The 22833-nt window shown below is 41.6% G+C and overlaps 1 protein-coding gene across 1 annotated transcript in view; it reads right to left on the bottom strand.

Moving 5' to 3' along the window:
* The window catches only part of LOC128782885 (zinc finger SWIM domain-containing protein 6-like), a 294559-nt gene that overhangs the window by 101489 nt on the left and 170237 nt on the right, over positions 1-22833 (bottom strand). The window lies entirely within an intron of this gene.

Consider the following 22833-nt stretch of genomic DNA (forward strand, 5'->3'; position numbering starts at 1 on the left):
TTGAAACCCTGAAAGTTCAAGAAAAATCCCATGCTAAAAACAAAGGGGATGCCTCTTGCCTCCCCTCTGCTGAGCTTTGGGGTTCTTTACAACCTGAAGAGACTGTTTCTCAACCCCCTTGGGCCCTCCCCTTGCAACTGAAAGGGAGAGGGACCCCTCGCGATCCGTACGGGCTTTTGCTGCTAGCTACTACCCAGATGACAGCAAGGCGGAGGGAGATCCTTTTGACCCTGGACCTGTTGATCCTGAAAAGGAGTCAAACCTATTGCCTCCGATCCAAATGACAACTGGGTTTCACTTGAAGCAGCAAGTGCTGAGGGAAGGGGGAATTAGACATTGTTGCAAGAATTGTGGCTCCAGTAATTTACTCAGAAATGCGAAAGCGAACTGCACAATGGGAACCACTACCCTTTTCAGTTATCAAAGAGCTCCGAAGGACAGTGATGGAGCATGGTATAGGCTCTCCATATTTTGCCAGCTTGCTATCCTCTGTGTTTGCTGTCCACATAATGACCCCCCATGATTTAAAAATGCTTGCCCAGGTGCTGTTAACCCCCACTCAATATAATTTATGGAATGTGGAATAGCAAAAGGGGGTACAGGCTTTGCTTGTTTCTTAAGTGGGTCATGCTAATCAGGCTCTGATGGGGCTTGCACTAAGGCAGCTCTTGGGAACGGGACCATAGTTAGACCCTGCTGTCCAAGCCCTGGGACTGTCCCAAGCAAGCCCTTGAAGGAATCTGGGATGCATATTGCCATGCTTTCCTTAAGGTCCCTGATTTGCAGAAGCTGCAAAAAGCATATACAACTATCGTGAAAGAGCCTCACAAAATGAACATGCATTTTATTGATCGCCTTAACCAAGCACTTGAGGGCCAAATTGATAATACTGAAGCTCACAAAATTTTGCTTTGAAAACTTGCTGTTGAGAATGCAAATGCAGACTATAAAAAACTCCTTAAGTCTTTGCCTATTGAAAACCTGACTTTAGTCCAAATGATTGAAGTGTGCAATCACATCGGCACAGTAGAGCATGAATATGCAACCATGGCTGCAGCCTTTGCAGCCGTGAGAGGTCCTCCTGGGACTTCAGGAGTTTGTTTTGGCTGTGGTAAACCCAGACACTTTAAAAGAGACTGTCCTACTCTGAAAGGAGCTAAGCCACAAGCTCCTGATGTGTACCCACGGTGCTGTAAAGGGACTCATTTCGCTAACCAGTGTCACTCTAAGTATGATTCCAAAGGTTGTCCGATTCAGGGAAACCGGTACCAGAGCGCAGGACGATGGCGCCACGCTCTGACACAAATGCCTCAGTTGCCCTCGCAGATGCCAACTCCCAGATGCCACCACCACAGACACCCCACCGAGGGTCTCCACAAGTCTTCACCCAGCAACCGCAGGCAGTGCAGGCCTGGACCTAGTAACCTCCGTCACAGTAATGTTACTTGATTCTTCTGTTCATTTGCTCCCTACAGGAATTTTTGGACCACCTGGGCCCCAGAAAAGTCGCTTACTATTAGGGAGATCTTCGACCACACTTTCAGGACTTTTTGTTCTCCCCGGGGTCATAGACTCAGACTCTACTAATGAAATTAAAATTATGGCTTAGACCCCTTTTCCAGTCTGTACTATCCATCAAGGGACCTGCATTGTGCAGCTGATTCCTTTTTCACATGATTCACCATCCCCTGTAGAAAAATACAAAACAAGGGTAGGAGGATTTGGCTCTATGGGGACTCCACAAATATTATGGGTGCAGACAAATTCAGATAAACGCCCTACCTGCAAATGTACCTTGTTGTTACAGGGGCAACAGATAACACTCACTGGTATTTTAGATACTGGAGCTGATGTCACTGTTATCTCTCAAGCCAAATGGCCCCCCACTTGAGCCCTCATGGAGGTACCCCAAGCCCTCACTAGGATTGGGGGAAGCAGTCGCAGTAATCAAAGTCACCACTTAATTCAGGTGATGGGACCAGAAGGTCACGTAGCTTCTGTAAAGCCATTTGTTTTACCTGTACCCATGGTCTTATGGAGATGAGATGTACTTTCTCAATAGGGTTTCAATATTCAGTCTGATTTTTGATAGGGGCCATTGTGACACGCGACACCCTGAAATTGACCTGGAAGACTGATACTCCTGTCTGGGTTGATCAACGGCCCCTGCCACTACCTTGTTCAAGAACAACTCCAGAAGGGGCATATAGTCCCCTCTACCAGTCCCTGGAATTCGCCTGTGTTTATAATTAAAAAACACACTGGCAAGTAGCGCCTGCTCCAAGACCTCTGCAAAATTAACTCTGTAATAGAGGACATGGGAGCCTTGCAGCCCAGACTCCCCCCACAAAAATCCCTTGAGATTGGCACTTAACAGTCATTGACCTAAAAGACTGCTTTTCTGACATTCCTTTGCATCCTGATGATGCTCCTAAATCTGCCTTTTCCGTCCCAAACATCTATATGCAAGCACCCTTGCAAAGATATCACTGGATTGTTCTTCCTCAAAAAATGAAAAACAGCCCTACTATTTGTCAGTGGTTTGTTGTGAGGGTCCTCAGCCCCATTCACCAAAAGATGCCTGCTGCTTTATTATACCATTACATGGATGACATTCTTATTGCAGCAGAAAAACAGGAGGTTATGGAGGATGCCTTAGCCCTTGTCATTGCTGCTGTAACTCAAGCAGGACTTTGTGTTGCTCCTGAAAACATCCAGTGTCAACCCCCTTGGAAATACCTCAGTTGGTGCATTAGGACCCAGAGTATTTCTCCTCAGCCTTTACAAATCCAAACAGACATTCATACCTTGCATGATGCACAAAAGCTTTTGGGGACAATTAATTTGGTTTGTTCCTTGTTAGGAATTTCAAATGCAGATCTGAGCCCTTTGTTTGATTTGTTAAAAGGGGAACCAGATCTCCTGTCACCTTGGCAGCTCACACCAGAAGCCTGCCAGGCACTGCAAAAAGTAGCTGATGCCATTTCAAATGGGCAAGCGGCCCAATGGGCCCCTGAGTTGCCCTTTTCTTTAATAATTCTGAATCCAGGTAAGCAACCCCATGCTTTAATCTACCAGCAGGACCCTAGGGTGCCGGGACCCTAGGGCACCAGACCCCTTGCTAATCATTGAATGAATTTTTTTATCACACCACATGTCTAAAACTATAAGCACTCAACATAAAATGTTTGCTTTGCTTATTGTAAAACCTAGACAGAGACTTACCACACTTGCAGGTGCAGATTTTTGTTTGATCTATTTGCCTATTACTACTGTTTATTTGCAGTGGCTATTGCAACAATCTAAAGTGCTTCAAATAGCCTTTACTGACTTTTCTGGAAAACTTTCTACACATCCCCCAAAGCACAAGCTCATAGCAGCCAGTTTTAATCTCCTAAGTGACCCAAGAGAAGTGAGGTCCCATTACAAGCTTAAACTGTTTTTACAGATGGATCTGGCCACACCCACAAGTTGGTGATGCTTTGGTGGAATGCAGATTGTAACCAATGGGATTCAAATGTCACTATTGTTTCAGGTTCTCATCAGATTACTGAATTGGCAGCTGTTGTACGAGCGAGCCCTTCAGCGATTTGCTACCCCGCTTAACCTTATCACTGATTCTGCTTATGTTGCAGCTATTGTGGAAAGGGCTGAAGCTGCTGTAGTGAAGGATGTGCCTAATGAAGATTTGTTTCACTAGCTACAGCAACTTGTTTTCCTTTTAGATGCCAGAGAACACCCCTACTTTGTTATGCATGTTAGGTCTCATACAACACTACCTGGTTTTATTGCAGGAGGAAACCAGCAGGAAGACCTATTGCCCTACCGGTTCAACCTGCTCCAGTTTTGCCAAACTGCTTTGCCCAGGCAAAATTTTTGTGGAGGCCTTTGAGCCTATTAGGGAAACTTCTAGGGTGATGCCCTGGAAGAATCTGCCACAGGTTTAGAGGATGCCTCACTGCTTGGGGTGAGAAAAAGGGGCTTCTCCCATGGTGCTCTGCAACACTGTGTTAATCTGCCCTTTCCCTGTAGGTCATTGCCCTTTGCCCTGCCCTTGTACTGCCCCTGTGCCCGCAGACCATTGGCCCTGGACCCTATACTTCACCCAGGACACTGCGCTGTTTTGTTGTCTTCTGTCCCTGGACTCCTTCAGCATGACTCTACAATAAACCTCGCTGGAACTCTATACAAAGACCCTTTCCATCTTTCTTCGCTGACCTATCTGTGGTGTGAGTGTGGATTGAGTGACTGCTTGTGCCTGCCCAAGCAGCTTTCTCAGAAGACGCTTTCAGGAGGTAGGAGCAAACACCATCCATTTTCCACGCTGCTACATTCTTTTTTTTCACCAGAATGCTGCCTCACTGGCTCGCACTTTTGACTTGACTAATCACCAAGCCTCCAGCATTGTAGCTAAATGCCCAGACTATCAAAGACACTCCTTTCCCTCCGTGGCCTGGCCAGAGGTGTTAACCCTAGAGGACTTCAAAGCCTTCAAATTTGGCAAAGAGATGTTACTCATTTTCCCGAGTTTGGCCAACTTAAATATATTCACTCCTCCACAGACACCTTTTCAGGTGCTCTGCTTGCATCCTGTCATACAGGAGAATCAGCAAAAGACATTTGCCATCACTTCACGAATGCCTTTGCGGTCTTAGGAATCCCCTCACAAATCAAAACTGACAATGGCCCAGCAAATATTTCCCATAGGGTTGCAAATTTCCTTGCCCTCTGGAGAGTGGCACACAAAACAGGGATTCCCCATTCTTCAACAGGCCAAGCTATAATCAAAAGAGCCCACACTTCACTTAAGCATCTTTTGTTACAACAGAAAGGGAGAATAGGGAATACCACCCTGGAAAGTGATTACAGAAGGCGTTGTATGTCTTCAATTTTTTTAATTGCTCCTTAATGGACTCTAATCCTCCAATTGTGAGGCATTTTGGCAATAATCCTCAGTTAGAAGTTAAACAATAGGTCCCAGTGCTGATCAGAGATCCAGAAACAGGTAAGATTATGGGACCTTACCCCCTTGCCACATGGGGAAGAAGGTTTGCTTGTGTCTCCACAGAAAACAGCCTGAGGTGGATCCCAGCCAAGAATGTGAGACCTTTCAGAGAATCCTTAAATACCTCTCCTGAGAATCCCGATCACTCTGGCACTCCACCCCCAGTTTTGCCCACTTCAACTCTGGCTTCGCCTTCTCCAACCACTGAGCCCACCTCCAACTAGATCCTGTGGCCACCCGAACCAGCTGTTACCTGACCTGAGAGGACTCACTGACCTCTCACCACTCTGTGAACTGTATGGTCGATTTGTTCCAGAGATAGTAGAAGCTTTAATTGCAGAACAAGCCACCATTCGTGAACAGCAGCAGGAGTGAAGCGAGTAGAGACTTGGACTTACCCTTGAAAATAACCCTATTCCTTATTTTATTGGCAGAGACTATTCCCACCAGGAGTGGACGCTGTTTATGTTACAGGTGCCAGAGGAAGTGGTATGGCGTGTCAGAACGCCCACACGAAGATTGCCCACAGTGTGACCCTTTGCGCTATTCTTTTAGTGATTGTATAATTTTAAAATTGGTGTGTGGGCAAGAGTATGGCTGGCTTCCACAATGGTATTTTTGGGAGACAGATTCACCTTCTCAGGCTGGTCGTCTTAGTAGGACTCCCTTTCAACAAAGGAGAGGTGGTCGCAATGCCACCCCTTTCAGAACATAGTGTGTGGCTTACACTAGCTCAGGCTTTAAATGAATCTACGCTGTGCCTATCCATGAGCTCCCCTGGTAATCCTTTCCAAACTTGCTTAGTGGCCATGCCTTCAGGGAAAAGTGAGTGGGATAATTTGTACAATTTAACAATGCATAAAGAATGTACTGCCTCAGGCCAAGTTGAGCCAGTGTGGTACTGCAAGATAGATTGGCGTAAAAAGCGTGGTCTGCCAGCTGGATGGTATTTTGGTAATGAGAACAATCGAGGAGTACATTTTGTGGGAAACTTTCCCCCTATTTCCCTACAGCCTCAAGAGTTAGATATTTTTGGATCTGTGCAGTCTTTTGTGTATTTCTTTAAAAATTATACCCATGGGAGCTAGTATCAAGTTAACAGAGAAAACATGGGCCCTGCCTTTAATGTTTCAGGTACAGGGATTTATACCAATGCTTTGGCATGGTGTAATCACATATTGCCACAGCAAATTGTTGTAAGAGAAGCGGTCCTTGGATTACAAGACAACGTATTTTTAATATGTAGAAATAGAGCCTAGAAAAGAATACTAGGAAGGGCTATACGAGGTCCTTGTACTTTTGGGCAACTAACCATGTTTCACTCTTTATGAGAAAATTTAACATCCTTGCATAGGCTAGTGTGAACAAAGTGTGGCACCCACATGTATAGCCAAGATTGTGATGGTAGCATCAAGTCTTAGAACATTAGAACCCGAGTATTTGCCTCAATTATCCCATCTATTGGCACGACACATGCCTTAAAAACCCTGAATAACCTTGGCTGTTAGCTTGCGAAACAAACTAATGCTACTAGCTCTGCTTTAACGAGCTTATTAACAGACGTTTATAGCATTAAACATGCTACACTGCAGATAGAGCTGCAATAGATTTTTTGCTTTTAGTGCATAGACATGGTTGTGAAGACTTTGAAGACTTATGCTGCATGAATTTATCTGATCACTCTCATTCTATTCATGCCAGCATACAAGCCCTTCTAGACAGTGTCACTAAATTAAGGGTTGTAGACGATAGAAAATGGCTTGGATGAATGCTTGGGGAATGAGGCTTACTGATTGGCTTAAGAATTTAGTTAAGACAGGGATTTATGTTTTAGCTATGTTGCTGCTTATAGTGATTTGCTTGCCATGCGTTTTGCAGTGTGTTCAGAGACTAAGGGATAAGTCCACAAAGCAGATTTTACTGGTAGAAAAGAAAATGAGACATGTGGGGTTTCATCTAGAGAGCAGGCCTGAAACCAACATAGATGTGCTAACCTTGGTGGGATGGAAACCATAGCAACAATGAATAGGTGTGTGAGGGGGAAGCGAAAAGGAATGTAATATTGAATAGGAGTGTAAGGGGGGAAGCAAAAAGGAATGTTTTTCTTTGTTTTAGAGTAGCCAGGTAGAACTGCACCTGCAGAACTGTGGTTAAGCAACATAGTTAAGAGATATGAGTGATGTAGTTATTGTTTAGTAGTGGAAAATTTTAGCTGATGCTGTAAAACTATATAAACCCTGTTACACAAAGAATAAACCGCTTCTTCTTGCATACGGCCCAAGTGATGCCCCGTCTCTTTATCAATCGCCATCAAACCCGCAGCTTGAACTGTGGCTGCAAACCGAGCTACCTACACTAAATATATTCCTTAACACCATCATTCCAGTCATGTGAGTCATCCCACCGCGTTTCTGTGATGATGACTATGTCAGAGCTTTCCTGCTTCACAAAATGGCCTCCAGTTCCTCCTGTTTGTTACCCACACTGCTGCATTGGCATAAATGCACTTGAGCTGTGGTATTGATTTCATCCCCAACATTGGCCTGCCACCCCCGGGCTCATCTCCAGTAAGCCTGGTCTTATCCCCTTCCCCCTTCAAACCTAGTTTAAAGCCCTTTCAATCAGCCCTGCCAACTCATGGCCTAGAATTCTTCTCCCCCTTTCACACAGGCAAAACCCATGTCTCCAGCAGGCCTGATGCTGTATAAACCACCCCATGACTGAAAAAGTCAAAATTCCACCGATGGCGCCAGTCTTTAAGCCACGTGTTGATCAGGTGTATTTTCCTGTTCCTTTCAGCATTCTTCCTTGCTACTGAAGGAATTGAGGAAAAAAACACCACCTGTGCTCCTGGACAAGTCCCTGGAGTCCCAAGGAAAAGTACTCTTGGCATTCAGTTGGATACAAGTTGCAATTTTATTCATAAAAAGATTACCTTAATGCACTCTGGTTTCTTTATGCAGTCTTCAGAAAAAAAAGGCTTGCTATGGTTGCTGTGGGCTTTTTTGAGAACAGAATGTTTCATTTTGCTCAATTCATTCTATTACTGAATTAAACTTTCATGTATTGGTCTTGACAAGTGCTTCATGCTGATTGTATTGTGTATGATAGTATAATCACTTCCCATGCATTTCACACTAGCTGGCTGATTAATGCAATAGACTACCTGCAGCACTGATGGCAAGAGGGAATCATTGCCCTTCTGCACACTAAAATTCAAATGTACATTAGGAGTGATGGTGTAAACCAGGAACAAAAATAGTGTGTAATTCCTTAAATTTCTCTTTGTCTCTTGCTGCCTACATCTGCTCCAAGGGTTAAAGGCACATTTGTATTCAGCTGAAAGAAAACAGGTATTTTACATTTTGAGATTCTATTCTAAATGATAATTAACTACTTGCTCCATCTGTGTGTGTGAAGTAATGAAAAACTCCTGCTCCCATCTTCCTGAATTTTCAGCATTCAGCACAATGAAAAAATGAACTAACAAAGCACTTATGATGTTTTGCATGAGCCCATTGTCCTGGGTTATGCCTTTTTCAGTTTGTTTTAAAAACAGCTGCATCTTTGTGGACACTCTGCCATTTGACTAAAGGGTTTCATAGAAAAGAAATTTGCTTGAAAGGTGTAGTTCACAGTATCATAGCCTGAAACTACAATCCCCTAAGAGAGCATTTACATATCTGTCACATGTCCATTAGATGCCCCTCTATGCGCTTATAATACCCTATAACCTAATTACCATAGCAAGGCATGGGCTATTAGTATATAAAGCTAGGGAAAAGTATAAAGCACTTGCGAATAAATCTCACTGACTAACTTCTCTAATATCCACAAAACCATTCATTTGCTCATAAACAGTCAAATGAAGGTGAAAACACTGCTAATACCAGCGCAAACAGTACAGAAACACTCCTCTATGAATAATGACACGATTCTTCACAATTTTAAGTAGTTGCCAGCATTTACAGCTAGGCAGTGAACACAAAGTATGCTCCTGCTCAAAACAGAGACTAGATACTTTATCAAATATTTGAACTGGTAATACACAGTCTATTTTTAGAATAAAAGTTAATGCCACTACTAAGTATAAATACACTACTCTATATCTAAATCTGTCATAGAGATGAATGAATTACTCAGTTAATCCTTTTAGGAAGATGCAAAACTGGACAAGTTTGAGAAGTTTGTCAAACAAAACACGATATTCATAAAAGAAAGGGATGAAAGTACATCTCATTTTTTAAAAGAGTGGAGCAAGTGCAAACACTCCCTTGTACGGTGGAAAAGGTCATGAAAAATGTGTGATTGACACAACTGTGTTCACAGAAAGTAAATAATCCAGTATAAACAGCCAGAAGAACATATTCTAATTGTCCAGTATAAATTCCTTCATACTCTAAAATTTCCATAGTTAATTTTACCTTCAAGCCCAAAAGTGATGGTTGAGTTTTTACAAAAAACAGCATACTTAAAAATTTAAGATTTCCAATGTGATAAACTAGCACAGCTGGTTAGCTGATCTACTGCTTGGCTACCATGACTTCAAAATTCTAAGCTTATTTCTAGTTTTCTAGTTAAATTTGTCCAGCTCCAATTATAATATTCAGTTGCCTTTTGTTTGAATGGTAGAAGGATCTTCATTATCAAGTTTTAGTGTATGTAGGTCTCTTAAATCATGAAGATCATCCTCCTTTCTCTTGCATGACAGGCCCGAGCAGATCAAGATTCTTGCATTTCTCACTTTAGATTACTTTTTAAATTCTTCAGTTATTTTTCCAGTATCCATTCAAGACAGAAAACTGAAAAATTCCAGATTGCTGGAATGCAGAAATTAGTGAAGATTCAGTAATTCTTCTCCATCAAGCTATTACTTCTCCTTAGCTCTGATATTTACTAGAAGTGATATAAAAAAAAATAAATAGCAGCTTAATGTTATTGAAGTATTAAAAATAGAGAAAGTAAAACCAAAAAAGCTAACTACCAGTTTGGGCTCACAGTAAAACTCTGGCCTTAAAGTTGTAAGTCACGACTACAGTTAGGGACACAATAAGTTTTATACTAGCTCCAATGCAGAACAAATTTTAGAACATTTATAAGTAAATCAGTTCATCAGGGAATAAAAACTCCAAAAATTGTTTTATGTGGGTAACTTGAAGAAATTTGGCTCCTACTATAGAAGTACTTTCCATCCAACTGAATTAAATGTAAACCCAAGCTTTCTGCATGGCATTAAAAATAACCTCCTAAACCCTAACCCCTCAATTGATGCTTATAGACGAAAGTTAATTACTTTCACCATTATTCCTCATAGCCAATAAAAGCAGTTTAACTACAGGAAAGAATACCATCTTTGAAAACAGCTCCCACTTACTGACATATTCCAACCTCATATACACAAATACCATTATGACATATACCAATAATCTTCTATTGTTTGTAATGAAGGAGGAAGGAAATTATCCTCAAAAACAAAGAAAAAAAAAGACAGAACCTATCTTTACACAATGGCAGCCTGACCTCATTTACCAGGGAAATGTATTTGGCAACAACTGAGACACTCCAGAGCCGTGACAGCAATTTCTTCAAATTGTCATCCATAACTCAGGCCTTAGAGCAGCATAACTCCTGAGATGTAAACTTAGAAGTACTGTTAATTTAGTGCCTCCAACAGCATAAATAATTCAAATACACTGTCATATATTAACAGCTTATTCTGTGAAAGAGATGTTACTTTAAGTACATGAACTCAAGGCAAATGTGTCTTGTAACTGTATGGCAACCACACCATGGCAGCTAAGACAACCTATAATGATAAAAAGACTATCAATTAAGCAAAGACAGTTTACTGGATACAACACAGTTATAGACACAAGTATGTGCAAGAGATCACTCCACCCATAAGTCCCACAATGAAAGATCAATAGAAATGGTGCAAAGCATGGTGCATCCCACCTCCTTTGAAACACAGGTATTCCTAGAGCTTTCACTTCAAGACCAGAAATGTAATATGTGCAACTGATTAATCCAAATTTAGAAATTTGAAGGTTCAGGGCACTTGTACTCTCCTTAGCTTTAAAACAGAACATGATGCAATTACAACTTCAGATACTCAAAGAAATCAAGTAAATATGGATATAAGCTTGGCACTCAAATTTCAAAATTAAAGCCTTGCTGTATCATTTTTGAAAGACCATAAAATATGAGGAAACGTGACTGTTTCTACTGCATAGTGGATTCTAAAATGGGATTGTATGAAGTATGCAGCTCCAGAAAAATTATATTAGAACACAAAACCTGTAATGAATGCTTAAATTAAGTGGCTCTTTTTCATGGCAGCCTTGAAGTAGTCACCAAAACTGACATTGGGAAGGAATTTCTCTAGGGGCATACTGGCAACAAACCTAGCTGCTTTTGTCCTTTTTCCCCCTTCCCTTAAGTACTAATCAGAGATAATGTGTTTAAAACAGCTGACATGTCCCATTCCTGCAAATTTGTGTCCCTAATTGCAAAGGGAAGGAATACCTGAGAGAAATATAGATGGAAAATAGCTTCATTTAGTTAAGGATAAAAGAATCTAACTTGATATTTTCTAGACATGAAGATAAACTTTTATCAGAAAATTTCAGACTAGTTTCTGAATCGAAAAAGCATTATTTAACACTCAATCACTAGTTTGCTCATGGCAAAATGGTAATTGCAATGAACGAAGTTCCTGGGGACGTGGGCAGGGCCTTCCTAGTTCCCATGGCAACAATGGAAGGTCTCTAGCTGAGTACCGATATTGAAATGTTAATTAGCTAATTGCTCTGTTTGTTTTCTCTAAACTACCTGGAGATAACCTGCCTCACCCACCCACGCCGACATTCTGGGACTAAAATGCAAATAGAAACCCTTGGGACCATGGGAGCGTTTTTTTAGGGGATAAAGACACCCATAAATAAAGAACTAAACACAGTAGATGGGGCTAGACAAATGCCCTAGATGAGGAAGAGGGAAACACATCCCCTGATCGACTTTTGCCCGTCACCATCACCTACAAAAGACTAGACTAGAGTAGCCTGTGGGAAGCAAAGACGAAGAGACGGAATTTCCTGGTGTTGCCACAAGGAAAGGAGAGGGGACAGCTGCTGCTCTGGACTTCAGCGATAGACTCTGCACGCCTCCTTCCCTTTCGGCTACCTGGAAAAGCTACAACAGTGGGGGCGAGCTCTCTGTCAGGCCCCCTGCCCAGCTGATCTTTTTAATAAAGAGCTGAACATTAATAAAGGCATTAGCCCTGTTCATTTCAGTAAATAAATATTTTAATTGGTCTATAATGATTCCTTGCCTTAACTCAACATTTAGAATTAAGTTTTAGGTGAGGAGCAAAGTGTTACTGTTACAGATAAATAATGAGATTGGCTCTTGCAATTACAGGATGACTATTGTGTGTATATTAAGAGAAGCTTTATTGATGTATAGTTATGTTATTGTGGCTTGTTGTTTAGATGTCCTCTGTTCTCCCTATAGTCCCCTTTCCACCACCCCGCACCTCCACACCCCCCCCCCCGTATTGTTGCCACCAGACAGCCTGGGTTGTCTAGGATAGGTAGAAAGAAGGTGTGTACATATACCTCTTGCATGAGGCAGTGGTGAATAGAAAAGATTGTTGCTAGGGGGGCATGGCATGACAACACCTGACCCTCCAATCAAGTTGCAAGAAAGTAGTCTCCACCAATAAACGACAGAGTTGACTGACAGACTTTGGGAGGGGCCAGGGTTGCCTCATGCAAACCCCCCCCCCCCCTGCTCAGGGGTATAAAAGGCAGAACAGACATTTTGTGGGTGAGCCACGTGTCAGGCAGCCTCGGGGGCAGGGCTCAGCTCAGCTCCTCTCCCCTCCACTCTGCTCCACTTCGCTCCCCTCCACTCCTCTCCCCTCCCCTCCCCTCCCCATGCTGTTAGTTTTCCTTATTTAGTCCTTTTGTTGTATTTTTTTGTAAAGGTTTAATAAACCTTTAAAATTTTAAAAAGCAAGCAGTCATTTCTCACAATACTATTAGAAATTTAGGCATGATCCTTTAGGAAATATATTGTGCTATTTCTCTACATGAATGACCTTGTAAAATGATATTTTACCTATAAATTTTAACACAAAAATATATCACTAACTCAGAAAAAGTCAAAATATCAGCAAATGTGAATTCAAAGTAAATCATCAGGCTGTTCTAACAGTTAAAAAGCAGCCCACGGTAGGGCAAAGTGCTAGTGAAAAACTAGTAATAGAACTACTAAAGCAAAGCTATATTATTCCACTCAGGAAATATCTTTGAGAACAAGCCATTTAGTATGCATTTAAAAAAAAAAACATTGTAAAGACATCATCCAGAAAAGTTTTATCTCATGAATGAGGCTCGTAGCAATATCATGAGAGGTTTCTACACTTAAAAACTTTAGATACAATTAAGTGATTGAGATAGACAGAAACTTATGCATTAAAATGTGGAGAGTACCCAGCTGGAAGTACAGAATATCTTTTAAACTCTCCTCAAATTCATGAAATGCAAGAACCAACAGAGATTAGGATCATCATGAGGAAAACTAAGAACAAGTTTGCCAATTTTATCCACAACCCTGCCTTGCAAGAGCTCTCTGGATATACCCTCTTCCCCATGTCTGTCTGGGATGGAGTTAACTTCCCCCATAGCAGCCCTCTCAGCGCTGTGCTCTGCATTGGGTGCCAGATAGGTTTTGAGAACACACTAGTGTTTTAGCTATTGCTGAGCAGTGCTGGCACAGCATCAGTGCTGTCTCTCCAACATCCCCTCACCTCCAAAGGCCAGTAGGCTGGGGGTGGGCAAGATCTTGGGAGAAGACATAGCCAGGACAGCTGACACAAATTAACCAAAGGGATATTCCATACCGTATGATGTCTGCTCAGATAGAAAAGCTAAGAGAAAGAAGGAGGAAGAGTGGGGTATTTGGTATTCTGATATTTGTATTCCAGAGCAACCAGTACATGTACTGAAACCCTACTTCTCAGGAAGTAGCTGGACATCACCTGATGATGAGAAGTTGTTGCAGGATGCCCTGCCCTGGAATGTGGTCAAACAACTTGAACAATGCCCTATTTTGTAAGCTATCAGTGATGGGCTGAGAGGGGCATCATATGCTGTTTTTTGGTGTTGAATTAAGCTAAAACCCATCTGGCACACCAACCTCAAATGAACATTCTAGTAGTGAGGCAAAGATTTGGCCGATAAGCTGCTAAACTGACTTGAAGGCATACTACTCAATGAGTCAACCCCTTTACACTTTAAAAGTCAAGTTTGTTCTTTAATATAAAAATGGAGGAAATCTACCAGAAATGTTTGTTTTGAAATATGCAAATAATGTGAAATTTCTTCATCTCAAAGGCAAGCAAGAAGATAATGATATTGAAAATTGTAGTTCAGAAAAAAAATCTGATCTTCTAATCTATGTGTTGACAAGCTGTTTGACTGTCTCACTCCACCAAGTAGTAGATACTTATCTTAGATTCCTCTACTTGATTGTTTTCATTGGGTTAAGCATCTCAGATTTAGTTTAACCGTTTCAGCTTTATTAAGCTGTCACAAGAGCAGCCCCACTTTGATAACAATAGGTGCTCCAATTAAGGCTTGGTTTAGGGTTGACAAATATGATTCCTTTGTGGCACATGAAAAGCAATTGAAAGTTGTTTTGCATTACAGCTTTAAAAATATCAGCATTTTTCTCATTTAATTTGTCCCTTAGCTTTTGCTAAGATGACATTTTAATTGCAGTAAAAGGCAAATGGGGCTTTTAGTTTAAATGTAATCCCTGTATTTAAATGATCTGTAATGGCTGTTCAAGTGGGAACACTATTGTTTCACTGTCGGTCGGTCACATATGACATTTGTATTCAGGTCCTGTATTATCCATGTAGCTAAAGGGCTTCCAATTTCATTTCACAACCAGAAGCTTGCAGAAAACACCAATTAGCTTGCAGATGCCATTTGCCAACAAAACTCAGCTTCTTCTCAAAGTCTGGCATCTAGCAGTGCTCAACATTTAATTGCAAAGCAGAGGCTTACAGTAATCATGATCCCTGGGCTAGGCACAAAGTCAATTTTCCCCTTTTATTAAGAATTTTTTTTCATTTTCATAGAGAACAAGAAACTTTTACTTAATTTTTGATGGATGACTATTAATGAATTACTGCTGTAGTAAGATTGCATGGACCCTTTTCCCCCCTCTAGAGTACAAAGAAGGTTAACTGACTGACCCAATTTGACTTCTACTGAAGTCAACACAATTTTCCATAAACTTCAGCAGAAACTCTGATCAGAGCCCAATGTGTCCTTCCAGTATTCTTGGCCAATGCCCAATGTCAGGCAGGAAGCATCAGTTAAGTTCTAATGAAAGGCTCAAGTGACCCAGTCAAGGAGCAAAGCTGAAGTTATTTAAGTAAGTTTAAAAACCTATGCCAAAATAGAACTGAGAGTGGCCATATGCCTAGATGTTGGTAGACAGCATAGCAGTGCAAGCAAGACAGCCTTTATTAAGCAGAATCTATATTTACATACTTTACTGGTCCTAAAAATCTCTATAACTACAATGCTACCCATCTGTGAAATACATGAGAACATTTTTTTTTTATAAAGATACATATATGCCACTCCAAATTACTCTGAACAGATAATACAAAAATTGAATATGCAAAGGCCTGGTCGACTCTCTTTATTAATGATTCTCCAACATCTCAGAAGATGACAAGATAGGAAACCAACATTATTTTAGAACATAGTGATACCATCGCCCCCTTAAACCCAATGTCTGAGTTCTCTGCCACTACTAACATAGATCGAGGGTCATCAGAGACATACTGCTCTTCCTTCTGTCATTTGCTATTGTAACTAACTCTAGTGTCCCTTAAAAGTTCCTTCAACCTTTGCACATTCACATGCATGTTTCACCTTAATAAAGAAATGCATTTAACTAGAATGAAACTCAAAGTAAAATCCTGGCCAAAACATGGCAGCAGCTTCTAATTTTCACACAAGGTAGGATTCAAGTTGGAAAGATTCATCCAATTAACAGAAATTTTCAGGGAACTTGTTAAGCACCAGTGGAAGGAAGCACATGTGTGGGGAAGAAATGGACAGGTTAGCAACATAAACACAAGCTGGAGGTGGAAGAACCAAGTTAACTTCTACCCTTAGCCTACTACACACCTGAAGTGATTGAAATGCATTTGCAATTGAAACCAGGGTACATATTTTGATACTGTTAGAAGGGGAAGAGCAGTTCAGGACTGAAACAACAAGGTTGGCCTCAGATTGCAAATACAGCAGCTGAGATAGTGTTGAGGCTGGAGGTTGCACTGCAGCTTTTTGGGAGTGGCAACTACAAGTCTGATTAAACAGAGGCAAACTAATAAATTAGATTAATCTAAAGTATTGCTTATTTGATGCTTCAGGCAGAGAGATTCCACCTTCAGATAGGTGCTGTCAAGAAAATGACAGTATGGAACTGATGAAACAAGAAGAAGAGCCACTAAAAATTTAACAAAAGCTTTTATATTTATTGTCAGCATATGGTAAGACTGCTACAGGTAACAGATGGACAAGGCATTTATACGTCTCCCACCACCTACCAGCTCAACCCACATAAACAATGGCAATGAAGCATAAGATGCTCTGGTTTTCATTATGACAGGATACAATTTTGCTGTGTACATGTCCAACTTGGCAAAAAGCATTATTCCCCAGAAAACCAAGGTATCCTAAAAATTACATACTAAAAGGATTTATATGCTTGAAGGCAAAGTAATTATATCTACACTCTGACAGAGCTTTGCCTACTCTGACAATAAGGCTTTCCATCACAAAATTCTATTATATAAACCACAGACAGGTAGTGTTTTATTAGTCTAATGCTTCATTTTGAATGAACATAATTTATGCTAAACAGGTTATACCCAGTCTTAGCCCCACCAGACAATATGCAATCAATCATTCTCATCTTTAACAGTGGAAAACTTGAATTTAGCTTTTGACTTTTTCTTTCTAAATTAAGTATGTTATTCTTGCTTGGATTTAATTTCATTTAGTGTGCTAAATGATAAGATTTTTACAGTGTTTTTTTAAGTCAGTGAAGAATTGATGAGTCTGGTTGAGAAAAACATGAGCTGGATCACTTGCTAATCTTGTGTCATGGTTTAACACTGGCGCAATGCCAGCGCCCCCATGAAAATGCATCTTCCCCAAATAAATGCTGTGAGATGTTATCAGGAACAGAGCAGAGCAGGCCCAAGCGTAATAACAAAGGGAAAAAAAAAACTTTATTAAACTACTACTACTACAGAAAACACATAAACTAAATCCAGGATGAAGACCTTTCTTCTGTTCTTGCCATTCCTGTGCTGTTAGAAGCTGAAGCAGGTCTCCTTGGGTCACCACTGCATCCCCCTAAAATGCAGTCTCTATTGCAGGAGATTTTGGTTCAGTCCATGGCTAACAAGAAAAGTCCAGCCAAAAGCTACTTCATCATCTCCTCCCACCTAAATATTTCTTCTTCTAACATGTCAGGTCCCAGACTGTCTCTCTTCCACTACAAATCAAGGAGGAGTAATATTTTACAAAGCCCTCATTTCCTGGAAAGGGTTAAAAGTTCAGACTCCCTGGATGGCTGATATCTTGGTCCAGCATCCCGTCTCCCACTCTGGGCATCATCCCCCCCCCCTTTCTCCTTCTCCTCTGCTGGCAAATTTCCAGGTGCTGTCAGGCTCTCTGTCACTTTCCCTCTGTGGGGGGGAACAAAGGCATCTCTGCTTCTCTCCACCCTTCCGTCCACAGGAGCTGGCTCGGTTCCAGACCTTCAGCCCCTCGGCCTACCTGGACAAGGCCACGTGGCTTCCCCTCCCCCACCCAGCCCATGGCTGGGCGGGGGAGAGTCTGCACTCTCTGACGACCGGAACCAAAGAGCCAGTTCCCCTGGGAGTTCTTGCTTTTAACCCCCTGTGTTCTCAGAGGCATGTCCATACTTTCAGTGGTCACTCCAGGTGCCAATATCCAAACCTGACCACTGATTGGTTTGACCCAACTTCCTGGAAAACAATTCACTTCCATATCAAACCACGACATCTTGCACCTGACTTGAGCAAAGCCTAACAACTGAAGGATGTCTGGAGTGAAGCGAAGGCATCACAGCCCGATGCTGTTTCAGTGAGACACAGAAAAGCACCCACAACTCTGTACTAGCCAATAGTTGCACTCCCTTCACTGCAAAAACCCCAGCCTCACTTAAGAGATAAGAATGTGCACAAAGACCCTCTGATGAAGGTCAGACAGCCTTCACTGCTGCCTCAGCATGTGGAGGAGGACCAAAGTGTTTATTGTACCTCTCTTGCCAACTATCAATTCTGACCAAAGGTAACCGAGACCCTCATTAAGCCCCATTTACATATTATCTTTCATACCCCTTGGAATGCAAATGAGGACCAGCATGAGACGTAATACGTGTATGACTGACACCACCAAACACCACCTATAAAATGTTATTATTCTATCCCATTGGGATGGGGCAAAAATTTATAGTATACGACCAGACCTGTACTACTGGACTGGTAAAATGCATTATTTGTGCATCTGTGCTCATGCAAGTTCCTATTGAACTCAACCAGACTTATAGAGCCAAATTGGTTCTAATCAGAAATTAAGCCCAGCTGCATCAAGCCCCTCTGATCTCTGAGGACCAGCTGGAATGTGAGGGGTTTTATTTACTGCTAAATTCCTATACTCTTAATGCAACACCATCCGATAATGAATTTCATTAACTAGTGTTGCCTTGAACAAACAAGTTTCTTTTTAACAGCTTCAAAGTTTGCTATCTCCAGTCTGTTGATTATTATTTCATTTGTCTCTATTATTAGGAACAGGTAACTATACTGATGTCACCTACATCTGCAAAATCACTCACAGAATAGGAAGTAGGAAAACAGAGAAGTGGGCTTCTCTTGAATTTTTTTCCATCTCCTCTCTCCTTCATAAAATTCTTAGAATACTCTTAGAAAAGCAGTTCCAGCATGTATTTAAATTTAAACTCTAAATGGAGTCCTGCAACTTGTATCTCTAATTTAAAACAGTATTAGACTTCTTTATAGAAGTGTGAGAGACTGAAATGTTATGCTTAATGGCTTAAACATTGTTATGGAGGACTTTTTGCCCATTATGGCAAAACTGTATAAAAAGCTGTGACCACTAAAGCCCACCCCTCCCTGAATATGCCTCCTGACATGAACTTTGGACTGAGTTAAGCCTTGCCTAAGGGAACTTGAGATAAGATAAAGATGACAATATTGTCTAATTATTTCAGGTCTAGGGAGAAGTAAACAAGGCTGAGGGAGAAGAATGTATCCACAAGAAAGCCAAACCCAGATGCTGTCCTGAAATCAGCTCTGGCTGCATTGGGGGGCAGGGAAGGGTGCATAGTCAACAGACTCGTCTGCTGAGGCCAGGTTTGCGCACACTGCCCCCCCCCTCCCCAACCAAGCAGGGAGGAGGGGAGTTTTTGGGTGTGTGGCATAGCCTCTGGTCAGAGGGAATTAACACCCATCCTCCTTTACACAAACCGGCTCAGTTGTAAAACACTCCCACCTCTGGAAGGCTGCATACACACAGGACATTCACGTGAGAGGCAGCTGAGGAGATGTCATAAACCATCAAAGACACCCGAAGCGCCCTCTCCCCAGACTCATTCCTGAGGCCTTCCACCAGAGGACTGCATGGGATGTAAAGTGATGCAACAGATCCAGAGTCTGTTGCAAGAGAGTGTCAAACTTGCCTCCCCACCAGGGGAGGTACCTGGGCACTCCCACCTCGCCCAAACATATATTAATATGTTGAACTCTATGTTTTGCTGGACCCTCACCACTGAGAAGACTAGAAAAAGAGGATCAATGGGACTCCATCGGGATGCATGGAGTGGTGAGGTTTTCTACTTAATCTGTCTCCTTCACTCTCTTTCCCTCCCCACCACCTCTTTTTCTATTTCTTTCTCTCTCTCCCTCCCTCACATTTACTGTTAAATAAAATCCGTACTATTGGCTTTGGTATATGGTCTCATTTGCACCTTTATTCGGGCAGAGGCCTTTCTCTAATAATTTTAATAACCATATTGTAACAACAAGACAAGTGCACACTGACCAGAGACATCTGAGATGAGAAACACTGCCCCAGGAGTTTTGTAGACCTAGTGAAGACTAGAAGCAGTAAGACTAGTCATAGGAGGAAAGGTAGTTCAAATAAATAAAATTGAATTAGAAAAACCAAGAGAGCAGGTTCAAAGAAGCTGCCTAGACCTGCTTAGCAAGTGTCAGACAGCCCAGAAGTGATCAGACCTATATTACTGGATTGGTAAATCCCACTATGTGTGCATCTGTGCTTGTAAAAGCTCTCATTGAACTCGATCAGACTGAAAGTGCTGAATTGGTTATAATCAGGAATTTAGCCCAGCTGTACCCAAACCCTCGAATCTCTGAGGACCAGCTAGAATACAAGGGGGGTTATTTTCTGCCAAATTTTTATACCCTTAATCCAATAGAAAATTGGTGTAGTTGGTCGGATTGCCATGGATAAACTGCTACAGAAATGCAAGTGTGCATCCTCACAAGCTAGGAAAGACTGGGCTAAAAGTTTTGAAAGTTATGATAATAATGTGCATTGAGCAGTGTCTAACAGAATGTCCTGGCTTGTAAAATAAGCATATATTCTATTTTCCATCTGTTGGGCAGTTTTCTTATATTTTCCAAGAACAGTGTCTCCCTCCAGAGAGATATCTTCTGTTAATGGGCCATTGAATGGCTCACTGCATGACTGATAAAGTTACATCATCTCATTGTAAGATGCTCCACCCAAAGGGAGGAGCCAAGCATCCCTACCTGCATAAAATCAGCATTTCTTGAGACAGCAACTCAGCCTATTCACTGGATTCCCAGAGGAAGACCAGGCCCATCTACTCTATCACCAGACCTTCAGAGAAAACTACACCCTTCTACGGGATCATCGCTTCAACAGCATTTCATCTGCCACTCCAGGAGCAGGAGGAGCAGCCACCATTTAACTGGACGATCACTAACACCCTGACTCCTCAGGGTGTCAGGTTTCTGACTCTATCAGTAGTTTTGTTTGTACTAATTACATTTTTTTTAAATTTCATTTTTTCCTAGTAAAGAACTGTTATTCCCATTCCCATATCTTTTCCTGAGAGCCTTTTTATTTTGAAATTGTGGTAATTTAGAGGGAGGGAGTTTAGCTTTTCCATTTCATGGGAAACCCTTGTCTTCCTTCACAGACTCCTGTCTTTTCAAACGAAGATACAGAACAGAAACTAAAAGCCAGAAAAGGGAATTATCTGTACTTGTCTATCCTATTCACAAGAAGAGGCTAAAGAATCCTTGCCATCCAAAAAAATTCCAAATGTGGTATATGCAGTGATTCAACTTGAAAACAATCTGCTAAAAGCATTATTGGTCTTTGAAAACGGAATTGGAGAAAAAAAAAAAAAGGAAATTTGCATAGACTCCCTTTTGGTAGAAACTGGAATCTTGAAAACTGAATTGCATGCAGTAGAAAAACAGGAAAAATATCTGCAAGGAAAAAAAATAGAACTGCTAATGAGCCGATCACCCTCTCCAAAATGGAATATGTGTGATGAGTCTCTCTGATCAGAGGGGATTGGATTTTATCAAATGAGGAATAAGTGGGAAGCTATTGGGGTCCTGGCGTATTTTTAACCACCACTCACAGAGATCATGATTATTCTTTAACTGCACAGGTGGTATATTGGGCAGGAGGAATAGATCTGCAGGATAGGGGAGATCCACTGGTTATTAAAACTGCTCAGTTCTTTCATCTTGCAGCTTCTGTGCAGAAAGCAGTTTGTATACATACTATGTATGAGGGACAGGCTTAGAAAGTCTCCTATGTTAGCCCCTATCGATTCAGCCAGATGAACCCATCTTATTCCGGGTCTTCCAAACAGTCTGAAGACTTTTGTAGCAAACTTTCAGGATGAAATGCAGCAGATTCATGTCCAAAATGCCACAGTTCCTGGGCATCCAGTGGGCTGGGTGCAGATGATGCATTTAGCTACCTAGAGTGAATTCATGCAGGAAATAGTGAATTATGGATGCTGGACAGGATGGGTCAGATAACTATTGTTAAGGTTCCTGAGCCTGCTTGGTGGGTATTAGCAGTACAGTGGCTCCAAGGCAAATACCCTGAACCTTCTATTGATATTCTAGTCAGACCGTGAAAAAATATGGTTGAATATCTAATTAACACAGGGATTCAAATATCAGTGATTACAAAGGAAGCAGCAAATGTTTTGGAAATTATACCCAGTGACCGTAAAAATTTTACCAGAATTGATGGTATAATAAAGGAATGTCCAACAGCAAAAATTTCTATCTGGCTCCTGGGGGAAAAACAATTTACTAAGGTTGAAGTGCTTGTGGGGCCTGCCCAACTAAAACTTTTAGGATTTTATTTACTTTATGGGCAAATCTGGAAACTCCCAGATGGAACTCTGTGGAGCTTCGCAGTGGAAGGCACTGGGTTGCTGAGAATACAAATAGAATCTGAAAGAATGTGGGATGATTCAGGCTTGGAAAATTTTATAAATTCATTAGGGCCATCGATACCATTGCTGCCTTCTAAATTTACTAATGCAAAACAATACCCTCTGCCAACAGCAGCACTTATGGGGATTGATGAGGTAGTGACAGATTTGGAAAAAAAAGAGGCATCATTAAAAGGACTCATTTGCTTTATAATTCACTGGTG

This window comes from Vidua chalybeata, assembly GCF_026979565.1.
Source record: "Vidua chalybeata isolate OUT-0048 chromosome W unlocalized genomic scaffold, bVidCha1 merged haplotype SUPER_W_unloc_3, whole genome shotgun sequence".
NCBI classification, from domain to species: Eukaryota; Metazoa; Chordata; class Aves; order Passeriformes; family Viduidae; genus Vidua; species Vidua chalybeata.